The sequence below is a fragment of the Desmodus rotundus genome, chromosome 10, assembly GCF_022682495.2.
Source record: "Desmodus rotundus isolate HL8 chromosome 10, HLdesRot8A.1, whole genome shotgun sequence".
NCBI lineage: Eukaryota > Metazoa > Chordata > Mammalia > Chiroptera > Phyllostomidae > Desmodus > Desmodus rotundus.
In genome coordinates, this window is record NC_071396.1 from 38028234 (window position 1) to 38036399 (window position 8166).

Below are 8166 nucleotides of genomic sequence, written 5' to 3' on the forward strand. Positions count from 1 at the left end.
CTTAGAGAAATGTCATGAGAACAGGAAGGAAAAAAAAAAGCTCTAAACACTTTATAAAATCCTAACAGCTTCATAGGTTGGTAGGATTTCAAACTCCTTTTTAAACGCATTAAATTATTCCCTGCGCTCCCATTTTTAAAATGATTTCTAAACATCCCTCCTCATTCCAAAAATTATTCTAAGGTGGTTAACTCTCCCTGTGGGGCTGACTTAATTTTCCCTTCTAAACCTTACATGGGCTTTAGAACTGATCAAAACCTCAGAGGAAAAAGATTTTGACAGGGCCAAGAAAAACTATGTTTGACAGCTTAAAGATACAAGTTAAATTCCTACTACGTGTATAGTGTTAAATGCTATGGAGGAGGATTTTTTTTTTTTAAGTATAAAGCACAGCTGGCATCCTTAAGTAATTTATAGTCTTTCTGGGCAAGATGGGCTGAGTGCCTGTGGGAAGATGTCTTATCACGGGTCGGTGCTCAACCTCTCCTCAGCGCTCCCGCCTCTGCCAGGAGGGAGCGGCAGGGCGGGAAGGGGTGACCGGGTCCACAGTGGGGACTGCGTGGACAAAGGCCCGGAAGTAGCCACACACTGGGAAGGGCCATGGCAGTAAGTAGAATAATTGGGAGTCAAAGTTAGGGTTTTTAGCCTCCAGAGGTATCTAAGTAGAAATTATCAAAATGATAAAAGGTGACATTTGCTGAGTGCTCACTCTTGACTAGGCACACTCATTTAATCCGCTTCCTAACAAGCTAACGACATAGTTACTCTTCTTTCCATTTTACTGATGAGGAAACAGAAGCGCAGCTGTGTTAAATCACTCAGTCACCGGGTAAGCTAATGCTAGAGCCGGGATTCCAACCCTGGGGAGAGCCCACAGTCAAACTCCTCTGCCTCTCGCCCCCTCGCCCTGGCCTCTCTCCACAGAACAGGAAGGATTCGGACAGAGGCCAGATGCCTTAGGAAGAAGCTGCGACAGGGAGCAGTCCCGGGAGTACGAGTCGATAGGGTCAGATGTTGCTGAGCCTTCAGGAACGAAATCTGAGAAACAGCTGTGGATTTGGGCGTAGGCCATCACAGGTGACCTTTATGAGAGGTGGGAGCAGGGGTTCCTTGAAGGACATCAAGGAGGCAGTGACAGCAGATAGAGCCAAGGGTAAGAACTGAGAGTGAAAGGACAGGGAGAGGTGAATTTCTAAGCATCCTTCTAAGACTGTGCCCCAAAGCTATGGAAGATTTTCTTTATTCAAGGGATGACAATGTTTCTCCCTGTTCTTTTGTTTCAAAGAACAAAACTAACACCTGTTAGTAGTCATGTTGAAAATCAGAATTAGTAAGTGTCACAGAATTAAAAAAGAAAACCACAGCATCAAATTCAGTTAAAATACAAAGATTTAACGATTTTAAGGGAGACCATTATAGTGAAGGTTGCTTGACCTCGTACAGTGAGCTCATTGGCTGGACAAAATCATAGTTCCAGAAGTAGGGTGGGAGGCTGAGGAAATAGGATGAAATAACTCACTTCCGACTTGTTTTCTGAGACAAAAGAGCAACCAAAAGCATGTGTTATGACTTGAGACTGAAACCCAGAGAATAGTTGCCCAGTTGCAGCCTGGACTTCCAAATACCCGGGCTGCAAAGGGTAGAAATACTGATTAAAATTATCTGTTTTAATGAGCTGTGTATCAGCTCCCCTCCTAGGTACTGAGTCATTTCTATTACAAGTCAAAAGCAGTTTTAGGGAGGCTGCATTGCTGGTTTCTTTCTTTTTTTTTTTTAAGGGTAACTCTCTCCTGGTGGATAATTCAGATTGCCCAGAGCAGCACCTACGCCACCGAAAAGAGAGAAGAGGGAGAAGGGGGATCTCCCCATGGCTGAGAGGCAGTTTTGGGGAGACTTCATCCCATAACCATTAACTCCCTCCAGCAACCAGGTATTAAACTGTAAAGTGCTGTATGAGTTCCCCAAATGGTCATCATTTGCTGCAGCTCAAGAACTACAAGCAGCAAATGTATGAAAGGAGCCCAGTCCAGGACAGCTTGGGCCAAAAGCATCTCAGGCCATGATGCTTCTGGTGTGTGCTCGGCACTGAACTCTTACACCCAGGCTTCAACAGGGAAGATACCAACAGGTATTTAATCTCCAAAAAGGCAACAGGCTGATGCTGAGTTGCAGTGATTAACCTGCCTGTGTGAGTGTCCAGAGATTGCTTTTCCTTTCTAGAGACTTGGCTCCCTAAGAAAGCTGGTGGCATCTTTGGAAGTCTTCAAAACACTCTGCACTCCAACAGAGGGGAACCCACAGGTCTCCTCTCCACGCAGGCCCCTGCCCCACAACTGTCTGCTGCCTTGTCACACACCCCTGCCCTGAGGGGACTTTCTTTTCATCTTTAAGGGGGCTGACTCTACCTGGGAGGTTCCTCTCTCTCCAGTACCCACTCAGGTAAGACAAGGTCTCTGTGGATTCTTCTCCACTTTCACTGCTGTTCCCCCAAACCAACCTAGAGAGCCTTTGCATTTTAGACATGTCGACTCACTGTGGGGACCTGTAAGGCTAACAAAAAGTATGGGGGGCTGGAAAGATTTAAGGATGCCACAGTGACCTGTACATAGCATCAGGGTTCAGCGAGGGAACACAACAGACAAAATCCCTGTGCCCTGGCATGCTCATTCCCGGGCTGCGGGTGGACAATAAACATAACTAACTTATATAGTGTGCTAGTAGGGGCTATGGATAAAAGCAAAGCAGGAAGGAGGGATGGGAATGCCTACGGGGAGGCACGTAGTTTTAAAGGAGTGGTCAGAATTTGAGCAAAACCAAAAGGACGTCATGCTGAAAACCATGTAGCTGTCTGTGGGGAGAGCACACCAGGAAAGGGAACACTAGTGCTAAGGCCCTGAGGCAGGGGGAACAGCAAGGAGGCCAGTGTGGAGGGGCAGTGGCAGCATAGGATGGAAGGCCAGAGAACTATGGGGCAGGAGCATTTGTCATTGTGCAATTAGAAAGAAAAAGAGTAGAGTTTGAGTTACACTGGCCCAGACTTGAATCTCAGCTCTGTCCTTACATCATGTGCCTAGGGCTCCCCTTTCCTCACCTATAAACAGCTGACCACAAGGGGTGACAGCAAAAGGCTACAGGAGTTACAGAACGTGAGACCTACCTATCATAGGACACAGCTCAGGCTGCGTCCTTACCCAGCACACACTAGTTCCCTTCCTCCCACCCTAGTTACACAGCTCCCCTCATCTGGTTCCCACCGTGGCCAAAGAAAAGGTAACTAGAAATATGCCATTCAAGGGCCTCCAAGAGGGCCAAGGTCCATTACCAAGTGCAAGACAAGAAACTGCAAACCAGTGTGTAACTATGTATACTACTGTTGGCAAACAGTAATATTTTAGTATCCATCTTCACAACCTGGAGGGCTCTACACTAAACTGTTACTATGGATCACGCTGGGGAGTGAGATTACCAGATTCTAACTACTGACCTTCTACCTTCTCTACTCATGTGATACTTGAGCATTTTATAATCGAGTGCAGGTTACATTTGCCAGCAGAAATCTCAGTCTAGGCTGCTGTTCAGGCAGAAGTGATTTCCTGGCTCTCTCTCACATCAGAACCGGGCGGCTTCCCGCACACTCTGCACCCAAGGCCACTGGTATGATCTAACTTTACACACCCTCACATCTTCTCTATGGGGAAACTGAGAGCAAACAGAGCAAAAGGGAACTCTAGGGGTTCCTAGATGCGACCTGGACCGCAGGTGAGGGTTCTACAGTGGGTGACCCTCGTGAACTCCAACTATTTTCAGTTTGGCAAGGAGATGGGTTAACTTGTGGGTTGTGAACCTATTTCTAAATAAGATTAAAACCCTTGCTATGGTTGCCACCAAGAAGAGAGAAACAGATAAATGAAAATTAAAAGTATTTCATATAATAATAATAATAATAAATAATGCATTTGCAAAAAAAAGTCTAAATATACATCAATAGTTAAAAGCACAAATTACAAGAGTTTCGAATGCACAACTGCTGCAACTGTAGAGACTGGATTGGGGCCCAGGGGTTGGCAGCCTGTGGAGTAGGACGTATGACACATGGATTCCTATGGCAGCAACCGGGCGGTCCTGTGACTGGCAGTGAGACCAGAAGACCGTATGCGGGGCGGGCGAGAAGGCTGCAGTAGGGTTCAATACTGAAAAGCACGAGTGACTTGCTCTGCCTGATGCGTGTACATTTTTATAGACTTAAGTCTGAAGGGAAAGCACTCTTTGCACTTCACTGCTTCTTTGGGAGAGTTGAACGGAAGTAGTCTCGGACTCCGTTTTTTATAGGCTCTGCACCACCTCCCAGTATTCCACAGGGATCCATTGTAAAACCGCAGATTCTCTCAGTCAGAGCAAAGCCACCGAAACTGGTGGGGGACCGACGGAGTGGAAAACCCGACACCGCGTGCCAACGCATAAGCTCCACGTTAATGGCAGTGCCGACGGCGCCTCCCACGCTCCTCCGACGCCCCCCGCGCTCGGGGGCGCCGGAGTCCGCCCGCCTCGCTGTCCTGACCCTGACTGTGACCTTCGGCCAGGGCGCGAAGCGTTCCGGGTCTCGGCGTCCAGCGCGCGGAGGTCGCAGGTCAGGTGCGAGGGCTCCGGAAGACGGCGCGCGCCCAGCTCTCACCTCGGCGTGTGCGCTCCTCGGGGGCACGTGCGGCCTGCGGCGGGGTTCTGCCACATGCCCACGCCTGGTGGAGCCGTTGTGCATCGGTGCCTCGGGTTGCTCCCGTGCCTTTCCCCACAGCGTTGCGCGGACACACGGAGAGTGCCAACGCCACGCACCTGAGCGGCTGCAGGCGCGCGGAGCAGCCCGGGCAGCGGGGGACGCGCCCGCTGAGGAGAAACCCGTCCAGAGCGCGTGGGGCCCCGCGCGTGTGCACTGCAGGCGGTGTGTCCCCTCAGCCTGTCCCGGAAGCCGCGCCGGGTGGGCGGCCGGGGAAGACACGGCTCCGGCCGGCGGCGCGGCGCGAGGGGCAGCGCGGGACGGCGACACCTGGGGGCCGGCCTCCAACAGGTGGCCGCTCCGCATGCGGGGCGTCGGCGCGCCCGCCCCCCGGAGGGACCCACGTCCCGACAGCCCGTCCCGCGGCGCGGCACCCCGGGAGCCACCGCGACGGGGCGAGGGGCCCCCCGGGGTGCGCTCCCCGCCACGGCCCACCGAGGCCGGAGCGCGCCCGCCGGCCCTGCAGGGGTCTCCGCAGCCTCGGGCTGCAGGGACCCGCAAGCCGGCCCGCGGAGGCCGAGGGCGCGCGGCAGGCAGCGCGGCCGGACCCGGACCCGGACCCGAGCCCAGAGCGCTGCGGAGACGAGCAGCGACGCGGGGCGGCGGGTAGGTCCCTGGCTGCAGCCGAGTCCCGGGCGGCCGCACGCTCCCGGCCCGCGGGATGAAGGTCAGCGGTCAGCCCGGCCCCCCGGCCCCTCAGCCCCTCAGCCCGCGGCGCCACGTGAGGAGACCGCACGACCCCCGGGCCCGCGCGAGAAGGCGGCCCGGCGAGGTGGCTGCGGGGACACGTACCTGCCGCCCGGCTCCGCTCGCTCGGCTCTGCAGCAGCGGCCGCCCCGCTCGCGCCCGGGGTTCTCCTCAGCGCCTCGCGCCGCCGGCTCTGCCGGGCCCGCGCCTGCGCCGTCGCGCCTGCGCGCTGGCCCCGCGTCCCGCGCGCGCCCCCGCGTCCGCGCGCCCCCCCGCCCGCGGCGCTGGAGAAGCGCGGTGCAGAAGCCGGCGGTCTCCGGGCGGGGCGGGGACTGGGCGGCAACAAGTGCGAGGCCCAGGGACGTGGGACCAGCGACACAGCGGGGACCCGGTGGCTCCGGCGCGGCGTCCTGAGGCCCGGGGGTGGGATCCCTGTCAGCAATTCCTTTCCGTGACTGCCCTCAAGGAGCCTTTTCCGACATTTCGTCCACGAATTGCCCCCACGACCCCGGAGCCGGCGTGCGTGTCTCCGCCCGGCGCGCGGGAGGGTCCCCGGGCTCGCGCGCCGGGGCTCCGCGCACGTGCGCACCGCCGTCCCGACGGGCTGCCTCCGGGCTCGTGATTTGTAGTCGCCATCAGTTCAACCTGAAAAACCTGGCCAAAAAAAAAGTAGCCAGTTTCCTACGGGCTCCTGACGTTGACATTTTTGTTAGAATATTTGAAAAGTTTGGAAGCCCTCCCTTCTGGAACACGGAGTTGTCCCGTTCTCCTACTCGAAAGTAGGTTTTTATTGGCTTGGGGGTTCTATTGTTTATCCGGGGGAGTGTTTGTTGTTTTAGTCAGGTCCATTTGGCCTCCCAGGAATGTCTCTGTCATTCGGGCCTCCTTCTCCCCCACCTCAGCGTTTCCAGCTAGAAGATAGAAACCACACTTTCTCAGACACAGGAACATCCTGGTAGGGAGTGTCTCATTTTGGCAAGGTGGGAAATAAGCCTTCTTCACTCCCTCCCTCCCTTTCAGTCTTTCTTACCCAAATCTAGTGGTTGAATTTGGGAGGGAAAAAGGCTCCTGGTGGTGACAGTTGTAGAAGCTACATGGGTTGCCGGAGGATTTTCCTTCTACACTTTCAACAAGGAAGAAATGTGAACTGGAGCAAGTGGGGATGAGCCAAGAAAACTTGGGAGGACGGATGGTGTTGGGGGGGGAGGGGAGCATAGTTTTCGGATAGGTGGTGGCAATATTTCAACCTCACTTGAAAAAGAGTGAGGAAAAAAAACAAAACCCTGGGCATCACTTGCCCAAATTGTCATCCTATTTCTCCCCATCTCATAGGACTCTAAAGATTTTATTAACACCATTGAAAGGCACCCAGTTACAATACCAGTTAATGAGTGGGACAAACGTTTTGAACCTTGCAAACACAGAACTTGGAACACCTGGGAACTTTGTAGTCTAATACAATTTAAAAAAAACATTTTATTTATCTATTTTTAGACAGAGGGGAAGGGAGGGAGAAAAAGGGAGAGAATCAATGTGTGCTTGCCTCTCACACGCCCTCTAGTGGGGGCCTGGCCGGCAATGGGGGCCTGTGCCCTGACTGGGAACCGAACCAGTGATCTTTGGGTTTGCAAGCTGCACTCAATCCACTGAGCCACACCAGCCAGGGCCTAATACAATTTTTTCATTCACGTGCAATGCTGAAGGCCCTCTAAAGAGAGAAGAGCGTGGAAATTACATGCTAACATCTTTTATATGAGTATTTAAAGTGCTTTAGAAAAAATCTGAGTTCATCACAAACATAAGTGCAACCATTTTACGTGGTAACGTGACATCAAAAATCCCCAAACCTGCATGTCAGCTCTGTGCTGCCCCCTGGTGGTGTCCTATTTCACTGCCCGTATCCAAACGAAAATATTCCCCCTCTTTGACCACTCCTTGAGAGTGTGGGAAACCCCAAATGACAAGACGCCACCCTACTTTCTCCCAAATTGTCCTGCTCTTGTTTTCAAATACCCTAAAGCCTGTAACACCCAGAGGATTAGCCCTTGAGGCAGATCAGTGTTGCAGGGGCGTCCAACCTTTTCATGTCTCTGGGCCACACATTAAGTACATTTTGACACGTTATCATACAAAAAAAATCTCATAATGTTTTCAGTAAATGTACGAGTTTGTGTTGGGCCACATTCATAGCCATCCCGGGCTGCAGGTTGGACTCCCCACGTAGAGGAACTCTGAAGATCTGTGCCTCTTGCTTGTTTTGAAACTGGCCTTGTAAGAATGACTTGGAGACACCTGTGCAGATCAGTTCTGGAGCCTCACCTGAAGCCATTACAATCTCATCTACAGGAGAGTGTCCTGCCGTTTTTATTTTTAACTGCACCAAGTGATTCGTATCAATAGCATCAAGAAATACCCGAAGTGTAAGTAGAACAGGGTGTGGGTGACTAATGAGAAGCCATTTTGTAGGACACAGGAGCTATGAAGTGGGAGTGGAGGAAATTAACTGTGGATTTCAGTTTTGTGGGGGTTTTTTTTTTTGCCAGATACACCTGCTTCTGATGTGTCTGCAGTTAGCATATCCCACACCAAAATGCCTTTTGAGGTAAGTCGGATTTTCTTTTAGTTTATAAAACCTGTGTTTAGCCCTGGTTGGTGTGGCTCAGTGGATTGAGTGCTAGCTTGCAAACCCAAAGATCACTGGTTCGGTT

At 52.5% G+C, this 8166-nt stretch overlaps 1 protein-coding gene across 3 annotated transcripts in view; it reads right to left on the minus strand.

The window, feature by feature from the left end:
- The window catches only part of TMEM266 (transmembrane protein 266), a 49876-nt gene extending 44192 nt beyond the window's left edge, over window positions 1-5684 (minus strand). For 2 of the 3 annotated variants that reach the window (XM_053912909.1, XM_053912910.1), the window contains exon 1: window positions 5564-5684. The gene's annotated coding sequence lies outside the window, so the exon portion shown is untranslated. Of the gene's footprint in view, window positions 1-4672; window positions 4733-5563 lie in introns of those variants that run through there. The other variant, XM_045196572.2, reaches the window with a different exon arrangement.
- Window positions 5685-8166: the final 2482 nt, after the last annotated feature.